This window comes from Ranitomeya imitator, chromosome 2, assembly GCF_032444005.1.
Source record: "Ranitomeya imitator isolate aRanImi1 chromosome 2, aRanImi1.pri, whole genome shotgun sequence".
NCBI classification, from domain to species: domain Eukaryota; kingdom Metazoa; phylum Chordata; class Amphibia; order Anura; family Dendrobatidae; genus Ranitomeya; species Ranitomeya imitator.
The window spans coordinates 8539338-8552342 of record NC_091283.1 but is presented as its reverse complement, the minus strand read 5'-3'; positions in this window follow the sequence as shown (position 1 = coordinate 8552342).

Sequence of the window (13005 nt, the reverse complement as noted above, 5' to 3'; positions counted from 1 at the left end):
CACAGGCCAATGATATTGGCATTATTTTTTACCGTTCTTTAGAGTCCAAACACGGTATGTCTGTGATTTGGTGGTGGGCAGAAATTCATTTTCCAGGTTTCTGATGGCCCTAAATGCCGCAAAACACTGCCATGCATACCCCCAAGTGCCCAGATCCTGGAAATCTAATTTTCATGTTTCTGGGATTAATATGTGTTATTGAATTTGACTTTGAGTATTATGCCTAAAAGACAAAAGGAATTTTAGGAGGGGAAACACATTCAACTCTGCTCGTGCAGGCAGGCAATACAAACTTGCATTCCACACTGACTGTTATGGCTGGCAATCAGGCAACACAGCGTGCAGTAATCAGCGCACATACAGAGATCTGGCAATAACCAAAAACAATAGGACGAGCTCTGAGACGTGGAATCTCTGTAGACTGCAGTACCTGATCTATCCTCACACAACTATAAGCAGCAGTGGATTGCGCCTATCACTACCTATGCAACTCGGCACTGCCTGAGGAGCTGACTAGCCTGAAGATAGAAATACAAGCCTGACTTACCTCAGAGAAATACCCCAAAGGAATAGGCAGCCCCCCACATATAATGACTGTTAGCAAGATGAAAAGACAAACGTAGGAATGAAATAGATTCAGCAAAGTGAGGCCCGATATTCTAGACAGAGCGAGGATAGCAAAGAGAACTATGCAGTCTACAAAAAACCCTAAAACGAAAACCACGCAAAGGGGCAAAAAGACCCACCGTGCCGAACTAACAGCACGGCGGTGCACCCCTTTGCTTCTCAGAGCTTCCAGCAAAAGATAATAGCAAGCTGGACAGAAAAAACAGAAAACAAACTAGAAGCACTTATCTAGCAGAGCAGCAGGCCCAAGGAAAGATGCAGTAGCTCAGATCCAACACTGGAACATTGACAAGGAGCAAGGAAGACAGACTCAGGTGGAGCTAAATAGCAAGGCAGCCAACGAGCTCACCAAAACACCTGAGGGAGGAAGCCCAGAGACTGCAATACCACTTGTGACCACAGAAGTGAACTCAGCCACAGAATTCACAACAGTACCCCCCCCTTGAGGAGGGGTCACCGAACCCTCACCAGAACCCCCAGGCCGACCAGGATGAGCCACATGAAAGGCACGAACAAGATCTGGGGCATGGACATCAGAGGCAAAAACCCAGGAATTATCTTCCTGAGCATAACCCTTCCATTTGACCAGATACTGGAGTTTCCGTCTAGAGACACGAGAATCCAAAATCTTCTCCACAATATACTCCAATTCCCCCTCCACCAAAACAGGGGCAGGAGGCTCCACAGATGGAACCATAGGTGCCACGTATCTCCTCAACAACGACCTATGGAATACATTATGTATGGAAAAGGAGTCTGGGAGGGTCAGACGAAAAGACACCGGATTGAGAATCTCAGAAATCCTATACGGACCAACAAAACGAGGTTTAAATTTAGGAGAGGAAACCTTCATAGGAATATGACGAGAAGATAACCAAACCAGATCCCCAACACGAAGTCGGGGTCCCACACGGCGTCTGCGATTAGCGAAAAGCTGAGCCTTCTCCTGGGACAAGGTCAAATTGTCCACTACCTGAGTCCAGATCTGCTGCAACCTGTCCACCACAGAATCCACACCAGGACAGTCCGAAGACTCAACCTGTCCTGAAGAGAAACGAGGATGGAACCCAGAATTGCAGAAAAATGGAGAGACCAAGGTAGCCGAGCTGGCCCGATTATTAAGGGCGAACTCAGCCAACGGCAAAAATGACACCCAATCATCCTGGTCAGCGGAAACAAAACATCTCAGATATGTTTCCAAGGTCTGATTGGTTCGTTCGGTCTGGCCATTAGTCTGAGGATGGAAGGCCGAGGAGAAAGATAGGTCAATGCCCATCCTACCACAAAAGGCTCGCCAGAACCTCGAGACAAACTGGGAACCTCTGTCAGAAACAATATTCTCAGGAATGCCATGTAAACGAACCACATGCTGGAAGAACAAAGGCACCAAATCAGAGGAGGAAGGCAATTTAACCAAGGGCAGCAGATGGACCATTTTAGAAAAGCGATCACAGACCACCCAAATGACCGACATTTTTTGAGAAACGGGAAGGTCAGAAATGAAATCCATCGAAATATGTGTCCAAGGCCTCTTCGGGACCGGCAAGGGCAAAAGCAACCCACTGGCACGTGAACAGCAGGGCTTAGCCCTAGCACAAATTCCACAGGACTGCACAAAAGCACGCACATCCCGTGACAGAGATGGCCACCAGAAGGATCTAGCAACCAACTCCCTGGTACCAAAGATTCCTGGATGACCGGCCAGCACCGAACAATGAAGTTCAGAGATAACTTTACTAGTCCACCTATCAGGGACGAACAGTTTCTCGGCCGGACAACGATCAGGTTTATTAGCCTGAAATTTCTGCAACACTCTCCGCAAATCAGGGGAGATGGCAGACACAATGACTCCTTCCTTGAGGATACTCGCCGGCTCAGATAACCCCGGAGAGTCGGGCACAAAACTCCTAGACAGAGCATCCGCCTTCACATTTTTAGAGCCCGGAAGGTATGAAATCACAAAATCAAAACGAGCAAAAAATAACGACCAACGGGCCTGTCTAGGATTCAAGCGCTTGGCAGACTCAAGATAAGTAAGGTTCTTATGATCAGTCAAAACCACCACGCGATGCTTAGCACCCTCAAGCCAATGACGCCACTCCTCGAATGCCCACTTCATGGCCAGCAACTCTCGGTTGCCCACATCATAATTACGCTCAGCAGCAGAAAATTTCCTGGAAAAGAAAGCACATGGTTTGAACACTGAGCAACCAGAACCTCTCTGTGACAAAACCGCCCCTGCACCAATCTCAGAAGCATCAACCTCGACCTGGAACGGAAGAGAAACATCAGGTTGACACAACACAGGGGCACAGCAAAAACGACGCTTCAACTCCTGAAAAGCTTCCATGGCAGCAGAAGACCAATTAACCAAATCAGCACCCTTCTTGGTCAAATCGGTCAATGGTCTGGCAATGCTAGAAAAATTACAGATGAAGCGACGATAAAAATTAGCAAAGCCCAGGAATTTCTGCAGACTTTTTAGAGATGTCGGCTGAGTCCAATCCTGGATGGCCTGAACCTTAACCGGATCCATCTCGATAGTAGAAGGGGAAAAGATGAACCCCAAAAATGAAACTTTCTGCACACCGAAGAGACACTTTGATCCCTTCACGAACAAGGAATTAGCACGCAGTACCTGGAAAACCATTCTGACTTGCTTCACATGAGACTCCCAATCATCTGAGAAGATCAAAATGTCATCCAAGTAAACAATCAAGAATTTATCCAGATACTCACGGAAAATGTCATGCATAAAAGACTGAAAAACAGATGGAGCATTGGCAAGTCCGAACGGCATCACCAGATACTCAAAATGACCCTCGGGCGTATTAAATGCCGTTTTCCATTCATCTCCCTGCCTGATTCTCACCAGATTATACGCACCACGAAGATCAATCTTAGTAAACCAACTAGCCCCCTTAATCCGAGCAAACAAGTCAGAAATCAATGGCAAGGGATACTGAAACTTAACAGTGATCTTATTAAGAAGGCGGTAATCAATACACGGTCTCAGCGAACCATCCTTCTTGGCTACAAAAAAGAACCCTGCTCCCAATGGTGACGACGATGGGCGAATATGTCCCTTCTCCAGGGATTCCTTCACATAACTGCGCATAGCGGCGTGTTCAGGTACGGACAAATTAAATAAACGACCCTTAGGGAATTTACTACCAGGAATCAAATCGATAGCACAATCACAATTCCTATGCGGAGGTAGGGCATCAGACTTGGGCTCTTCAAATACATCCTGAAAGTCCGACAAGAACTCTGGGATGTCAGAAGGAATGGATGACGAAATAGACAAAAATGGAACATCACCATGTACTCCCTGACAACCCCAGCTGGTTACCGACATAGAGTTCCAATCCAATACTGGATTATGGGTTTGTAGCCATGGCAACCCCAACACGACCACATCATGCAAATTATGCAGTACCAGAAAGCGAATAACTTCCTGATGTGCAGGAGCCATGCACATGGTCAGCTGGGCCCAGTACTGAGGCTTATTCTTGGCCAAAGGTGTAGCATCAATTCCTCTCAACGGAATAGGACACCGCAAAGGCTCCAAGAAAAATCCACAACGTTTAGCATAATCCAAATCCATCAGATTCAGGGCAGCGCCTGAATCCACAAACGCCATGACAGAATACGATGACAAAGAGCACATTAAGGTAATGGACAAAAGGAATTTGGACTGTACAGTACCAATAACGGCAGAGCTATCGAACCGCCTAGTGCGTTTAGGACAATTAGAAATAGCATGAGTAGAATCACCACAATAGAAACACAGTCTGTTCAGACGTCTGTGTTCTTGCCGTTCTACTTTAGTCATAGTCCTGTCGCACTGCATAGGCTCAGGTTTACTCTCAGACAATACCGCCAGATGGTGCACAGATTTACGCTCGCGCAAGCGACGACCGATCTGAATGGCCAAGGACATAGACTCATTCAAACCAGCAGGCATAGGAAATCCCACCATTACATCCTTAAGAGCTTCAGAGAGACCCTTTCTGAACAAAGCCGCTAGTGCAGATTCATTCCACAGAGTGAGTACTGACCACTTTCTAAATTTCTGACAATATACTTCTACATCATCCTGACCCTGGCATAAAGCCAGCAGATTTTTCTCAGCCTGATCCACTGAATTAGGCTCATCGTAAAGCAATCCCAGCGCCTGGAAAAATGCATCAACATTACTCAATGCAGAATCTCCTGGTGCAAGAGAAAACGCCCAGTCCTGTGGGTCGCCGCGCAAAAAAGAAATAATAATCAAAACCTGTTGAATAGGATTACCAGAAGAATGAGGTTTCAAGGCCAAAAATAGCTTACAATTATTTCTGAAGCTCAGGAACTTAGTTCTGTCACCAAAAAACAAATCAGGAATCGGAATTCTTGGTTCTAGCATCGATTTCTGATCAATAGTATCTTGAATCTTTTGTACATTTACAACGAGATTATCCATTGAGGAGCACAGAGCCTGAATATCCATGTCCACAGCTGTGTCCTGAAGCACTCTAATGTCTAGGGGGAAAAAAAGACTGAAGACAGAGCTAAGAAAAAAAAATGATGTCAGGATTTCTTTTTTCCCTCTATTGGGAATCATTGGTGTGGCTCCTTGTACTGTTATGGCCGGCAATCAGGCAACACAGCGTGCAGTAATCAGCGCACATACAGAGATCTGGCAATAACCAAAAACAATAGGACGAGCTCTGAGACGTGGAATCTCTGTAGACTGCAGTACCTGATCTATCCTCACACAACTATAAGCAGCAGTGGATTGCGCCTATAACTACCTATGCAACTCGGCACTGCCTGAGGAGCTGACTAGCCTGAAGATAGAAATACAAGCCTGACTTACCTCAGAGAAATACCCCAAAGGAATAGGCAGCCCCCCACATATAATGACTGTTAGCAAGATGAAAAGACAAACGTAGGAATGAAATAGATTCAGCAAAGTGAGGCCCGATATTCTAGACAGAGCGAGGATAGCAAAGAGAACTATGCAGTCTACAAAAAACCCTAAAAACGAAAACCACGCAAAGGGGCAAAAAGACCCACCGTGCCGAAGTAACAGCACGGCGGTGCACCCCTTTGCTTCTCAGAGCTTCCAGCAAAAGTTAATAGCAAGCTGGACAGAAAAAACAGAAAACAAACTAGAAGCACTTATCTAGCAGAGCAGCAGGCCCAAGGAAAGATGCAGTAGCTCAGATCCAACACTGGAACATTGACAAGGAGCAAGGAAGACAGACTCAGGTGGAGCTAAATAGCAAGGCAGCCAACGAGTTCACCAAAACACCTGAGGGAGGAAGCCCAGAGACTGCAATACCACTTGCGACCACAGAAGTGAACTCAGCCACAGAATTCACAACAACTGACCATTTGCGTGAAGGGAGGTTGGTGGAAATTCTAATTCACAGAGGGAAAGTAGGATTTGGTCCTACAGAAACCGAAGGTGGAGAGGAGTAGAAGGCCAGCTCTGGTTGTGTTCCCCAGAATAATGGAAAATAATTAATATTTTCCTGACATTGGTGTTTTGGACTATCACGCACTGTTAATGATGATGGTGAGGAGGCATATGGTCGGAGTCGTGCACAATTTTCCTGTGAGGTGCGACTGCATGCCAGAGGTGCTGTACAAATTGTTATAGATTCATGCACCGAACTTAACAATCCAAGTCTGGTTCTCAACTTCCTTGACTGATGACAGAAGTCCACAGACAACCACCTACACATATCTGAAAGCCATAGATGACCAGCCAAGATCACTCCCAGAACCACCTCCACCACGGATCCCATCACCTCAGCCACATGAAACCCCATACCAACACCGCCAACAACATGCGCACTACCTAATCTGGTAGACTGGGACAATATCCTCAGAAATAAGAATACAGATAATAAATGGGAAATGTTTAAGAACATCCTAAATAGGCAGTGTAAGCGGTTTATACCTTGTGGGAATAAAAGGACTAGAAATAGGAAAAACCCAATGTGGCTAAACAAAGAAGTAAGACAGGCAATTAACAGTAAAAAGAAAGCATTTGCACTACTAAAGCAGGATGGCACCATTGAAGCTCTAAAAAACTATAGGGAGAAAAATACTTTATCTAAAAAACTAATTAAAGCTGCCAAAAAGGAAACAGAGAAGCACATTGCTAAGGAGAGTAAAACTATTCCCAAACTGTTCTTCAACTATATCAATAGTAAAAGAATAAAAACTGAAAATGTAGGCCCCTTAAAAAATAGTGAGGAAAGAATGGTTGTAGATGACGAGGAAAAAGCTAACATATTAAACATCTTCTTCTCCACGGTATTCACGGTGGAAAATGAAATACTAGGTGAAATCCCAAGAAACAATGAAAACCCTATATTAAGGGTCACCAATCTAACCCAAGAAGAGGTGCGAAACCGGCTAAATAAGATTAAAATAGATAAATCTCCGGGTCCGGATGGCATACACCCACGAGTACTAAGAGAACTAAGTAATGTAATAGATAAACCATTATTTCTTATTTTTAGTGACTCTATAGCGACAGGGTCTGTTCCGCAGGACTGGCGCATAGCAAATGTGGTGCCAATATTCAAAAAGGGCTCTAAAAGTGAACCTGGAAATTATAGGCCAGTAAGTCTAACCTCTATTGTTGGTAAAATATTTGAAGGGTTTCTGAGGGATGTTATTCTGGATTATCTCAATGAGAATAACTGTTTAACTCCATATCAGCATGGGTTTATGAGAAATCGCTCCTGTCAAACCAATCTAATCAGTTTTTATGAAGAGGTAAACTATAGGCTGGACCACGGTGAGTCATTGGACGTGGTATATCTCGATTTTTCCAAAGCGTTTGATACCGTGCCGCACAAGAGGTTGGTACACAAAATGAGAATGCTTGGTCTGGGGGAAATTGTGTGTAAATGGGTTAGTAACTGGCTTAGTGATAGAAAGCAGAGGGTGGTTATAAATGGTATAGTCTCTAACTGGGTCGCTGTGACCAGTGGGGTACCGCAGGGGTCGGTATTGGGACCTGTTCTCTTCAACATATTCATTAATGATCTGGTAGAAGGTTTACACAGTAAAATATCGATATTTGCAGATGATACAAAACTATGTAAAGCAGTTAATACAAGAGAAGATAGTATTCTGCTACAGATGGATCTGGATAAGTTGGAAACTTGGGCTGAAAGGTGGCAGATGAGGTTTAACAATGATAAATGTAAGGTTATACACATGGGAAGAAGGAATCAATGTCACCATTACACACTGAATGGGAAACCACTGGGTAAATCTGACAGGGAGAAGGACTTGGGGATCCTAGTTAATGATAAACTTACCTGGAGCAGCCAGTGCCAGGCAGCAGCTGCCAAGGCAAACAGGATCATGGGGTGCATTAAAAGAGGTCTGGATACACATGATGAGAGCATTATACTGCCTCTGTACAAATCCCTAGTTAGACCGCACATGGAGTACTGTGTCCAGTATTGGTCATCGGTGCTCAGGAAGGATATAATGGAACTAGAGAGAGTACAAAGGAGGGCAACAAAATTAATAAAGGGGATGGGAGAACTACAATACCCAGATAGATTAGCGAAATTAGGATTATTTATATGGGGTGCATTCGTGCACTGTTATTCGTGTATTTTTTATTCAAAGTACTTTTTTTTCTAAGTACTCGGCAGTTATAACATGGCAGAATATAATCAAGCATCTCTTCTCTCTTCATACAGGTAAACATATCATTCATTCTCTGAGCTGAAATATCCTGCATGTCTATTGCTCCAGTCCCTGACAGCAAGCAGCTTGGATGGTAAACATATCATTCATTCTCTGAGCTGAAATATCCTGCATGTCTATTGCTCCAGTCCCTGACAGCAAGCAGCTTGGATGGTATCTGAGTCATTCTATCTTCGGCATTGAATCCTGCATATATCTATATTTGTTAGTCATCCTATTATGCGTTTGTTTGTGTTTATAGATATTTAACTCACTTTTGCATGTCCTTACTCAGAGAGATCACATAACTGTTTCAAAGTGCTTTATGATCCATGTAGACCTGGACATTTGTTTATCTGATCACTACATTTATTGTGTCCTGTTGTCTCAACTGAGTTAGATTGATTGCTAACGAGCTTTAACACAAAAAAAAAAAAAAAAAGAGAGATCTAAGGGCTAGCCTTCTATAAATGTAGATGTAGCTTGGGGATGCATTCGTGCACTGTTATTCGTGTATTTTTTATTCAAAGTACTTTTTTTTCTAAGTACTCGGCAGTTATAACATGGCAGTTAGACAGGGCAGGAGACAGGTAAGAAAAACTAAATCTAATCCATATTCACTTGAAACAGCACAAATACTCACCATATTTATTTGTATAATCTATATTCTGGCTGCTGCATTCACTCACATTCACCGCCCTTGCATTAACTCTCTACACTCCATCCATATCGGCCCCTCTGTCCTTGCCTCTCCTATGTATAGCACTCATGCTCTATTCACATTGCTTAACAGCACAGATCCATTCAGTCCCAACATCCAACACAAGAGACGCTCTCACAAATCACTTAACCATCTGCTCACTCTTTCGATCCTCCTTCTCCTAGTCGCTGGAGACATATCTCCAAACCCCGGCCCCCCATGTTATAGCCAGTCAAACCTCCCAATTGCTACACCCAGAAACCCCTCTAACCTTATTAATATTCCCTGCATGCCTGCTGTCTCTTTCAATTGTGCCCTTTGGAATTCTCGCTCTGTGTGTAATAAACTCTCCTTCATTCATGACTTCTTCCTTTCTAATTCTCTTAATCTCCTGGCTCTTACTGAAACCTGGATCCAGCAGTCAGACACCACCGCTGCTGCTGCTCTTTCATATGGTGGACTACACTTTTCTCATACCCCAAGATCAGACAACAGAGCAGGTGGAGGCGTTGGTCTGCTCCTTTCACCCAAATGTACTTTCCAAGTTATCCCCCAAGTACCCTCACTTGTCTTCCCTTCCTTTGAGGTCCATGTGGTCAGACTCTACGTCCCCTTCTCCATGCGAGTGGCGGTGGTGTATCGTCCTCCCGGCCCCTCTCATCAGTTCCTGGATCACTTTGCCACCTGGCTTCCACACTTTCTCTCCTGTGACACCCCCACCCTTATCATGGGTGATTTCAACATCCCCATTGCCTCTCCCCTCTCCCCATCTGCTTCTCACCTTTTATCTCTATCCTCCTCTTTTGGCCTCTCGCAGCATACTAACTCTCCAACACATGAAGATGGAAACTCCCTTGACTTGGTCTTCTCCCGACTTTGCTCAGTGGATGACTTCACAAACTCCCCTCTCCCGCTCTCTGACCACAACCTTCTTTCATTCTCTATCAAGAACTGCCATCCCGCTCAGGTCACCCCCACTTTCCACACCTATAGAAACATACAGGCCATTAACACCCAGAAACTTATGATGAACTTGCAGTCCTCATTGGCCCCTATTTCCTCCATCTCATGTCCTGATTCTGCATTGAAGCATTACAATGAAACCCTGCAAAGTGCTCTGGATGAAGCTGCTCCTCCTATACATAAAACAACTCGGCACAGACGGCAACAACCGTGGCACACGCTGCAAACACGTTTCCTGCAGCGGTGCTCCAGGTGCGCAGAACGTCTGTGGAGAAAATCTAATCTACCCGAAGATTTCATCCATTATAAGTTCATGCTAAAGACATACAATTCTGCCCTTCACCTCTCCAAACAAACCTACTTCAACACCCTCATCACCTCCCTGTCCAATAACCCTAAACGTCTCTTTGACACGTTCCAGTCCCTACTCAACCCAAGAGAGCAGGCCCCAACCACGGATCTCCGTGCTGACGATCTGGCCAATTACTTCAAAGAAAAAATTGACCACATTCGACAGGAAATCATCTCCCAATCTCTTCATACCATGCACTGTCCTCCCTCCCCCACTGCATCTAGTTCACTCTCTGACTTTGAAGCAGTTACAGAAGAAGAAGTAAGCAGGCTCCTTGCATCTTCTCGCCCGACCACTTGCACCAGTGACCCCATTCCGTCACATCTCCTCCAGTCCCTTTCCCCGGCTATCGCCTCTCACCTAACAAAAATATTCAACCTTTCCCTCACTTCCGGTATTTTTCCCTCCTCATTTAAGCATGCCATCATACATCCATTACTTAAAAAACCATCCCTCGATCAAAACTGTGCCGCTAATTATAGACCTGTCTCTAATCTTCCCTTCATCTCTAAACTCCTCGAACGCCTGGTCCACTCCCGTCTTACCCGCTATCTCTCAGATAACTCTCTTCTCGACCCTCTTCAATCTGGCTTCCGCTCTTTACACTCTACTGAAACTGCCCTCACTAAAGTCTCTAATGACTTACTAACAGCTAAATCTAATGGTCACTACTCCATGCTAATTCTCTTGGATCTCTCTGCAGCATTCGACACTGTGGATCATCAGCTCCTCCTCACTATGCTCCGCTCCATCGGCCTCAAGGACACCGTTCTCTCCTGGTTCTCCTCCTATCTCTCTGACCGATCCTTCACTGTATGTTTTGCTGGTTCCTCCTCCTCTCACCTTCCCCTTACTGTTGGGGTTCCTCAAGGATCAGTCCTAGGCCCCCTACTCTTCTCGTTGTATACTGCCCCTATTGGACAAACAATCAGTAGATTTGGTTTCCAGTACCATCTCTATGCTGACGACACCCAATTATACACTTCTGCTCCTGATATCACACCGACCTTTTTAGAAAACACCAGTGATTGTCTTACCGCTGTCTCTAACATCATGTCCTCCCTCTATCTGAAACTGAACCTGTCAAAAACTGAACTCCTCGTGTTCTCTCCCTCTACTAACCTACCTTTGCCTGACATTGCCATCTCCGTGTGCGGTTCCACCATTACTCCAAAGCAACATGCCCGCTGCCTTGGGGTCATCCTTGATTCTGACCTTTCATTCACCCCCTACATCCGATCACTGGCTCGCTCTTCTTACCTGCATCTCAAAAACATTTCTAGAATTCGCCCTTTTCTTAATTTCGACTCTGCAAAAACTCTGACTGTTTCACTTATTCATTCTCGTCTGGACTATTGTAACTCTCTACTAATCGGTCTCCCTCTTGCAAAACTCTCCCCGCTCCAATCTGTCCTGAATGCTGCAGCCAGGATCATATTCCTCACCAACCGTTACACCGATGCCTCTACCCTGTGCCAGTCATTACACTGGCTACCCATCCACTCCAGAATCCAGTACAAAACTACTACCCTCATCCACAAAGCACTCCATGGCTCAGCACCACCCTACATCTCCTCCCTGGTATCAGTCTACCACCCTACCCGTGCCCTCCGCTCCGCTAATGACCTCAGGTTAGCATCCTCAATAATCAGAACCTCCCACTCCCGTCTCCAAGACTTTACACGTGCTGCGCCGATTCTTTGGAATGCACTACCTAGGTTAATACGATTAATCCCCAATCCCCACAGCTTTAAGCGTGCCCTAAAAACTCATTTGTTCAGACTGGCCTGCCGCCTCAATGCATTAACCTAACGATCCCTGTGTGGCCTATTTATAATAAAAAAAAAAAAAAAAAAGGTTCCTCGCATCATGTTCTCATACACTTTATGCAGTATTAGCCCTCTGTGTCTGTACTGCTACATACTTAGGCAGGTAACTGGTTCATGCAGCTTTACATGAACACCTGAGCCTTACACTATAGCTGGTCCGAATAACTAAAGCAATTGTTACCATCCACCTCTCGTGTCTCCCCTTTTCCCCATAGTTTGTAAGCTTGCGAGCAGCAGGGCCCTCACTCCTCCTGGTATCTGTTTTGAACTGTATTTCTGTTATGCTGTAATGTCTATTGTCTGTACAAGTCCCCTCTATAATTTGTAAAGCGCTGCGGAATATGTTGGCGCTATATAAATAAAATTATTATTATTATTATTATTTATTTAGTCTAGAAAAAAGACGACTGAGGGGCGATCTAATAACCATGTATAAGTATATAAGGGGACAATACAAATATCTCGCTGAGGATCTGTTTATACCAAGGAAGGTGACGGGCACAAGGGGGCATTCTTTGCGTCTGGAGGAGAGAAGGTTTTTCCACCAACATAGAAGAGGATTCTTTACTGTTAGGGCAGTGAGAATCTGGAATTGCTTGCCTGAGGAGGTGGTGATGGCGAACTCAGTCGAGGGGTTCAAGAGAGGCCTGGATGTCTTCCTGGAGCAGAACAATATTGTATCATACAATTATTAGGTTCTGTAGAAGGACGTAGATCTGGGGATTTATTATGATGGAATATAGGCTGAACTAGATGGACAAATGTCTTTTTTCGGCCTTACTAACTATGTTACTATGTTACTTCTCAAATACAGCTGCACCTGC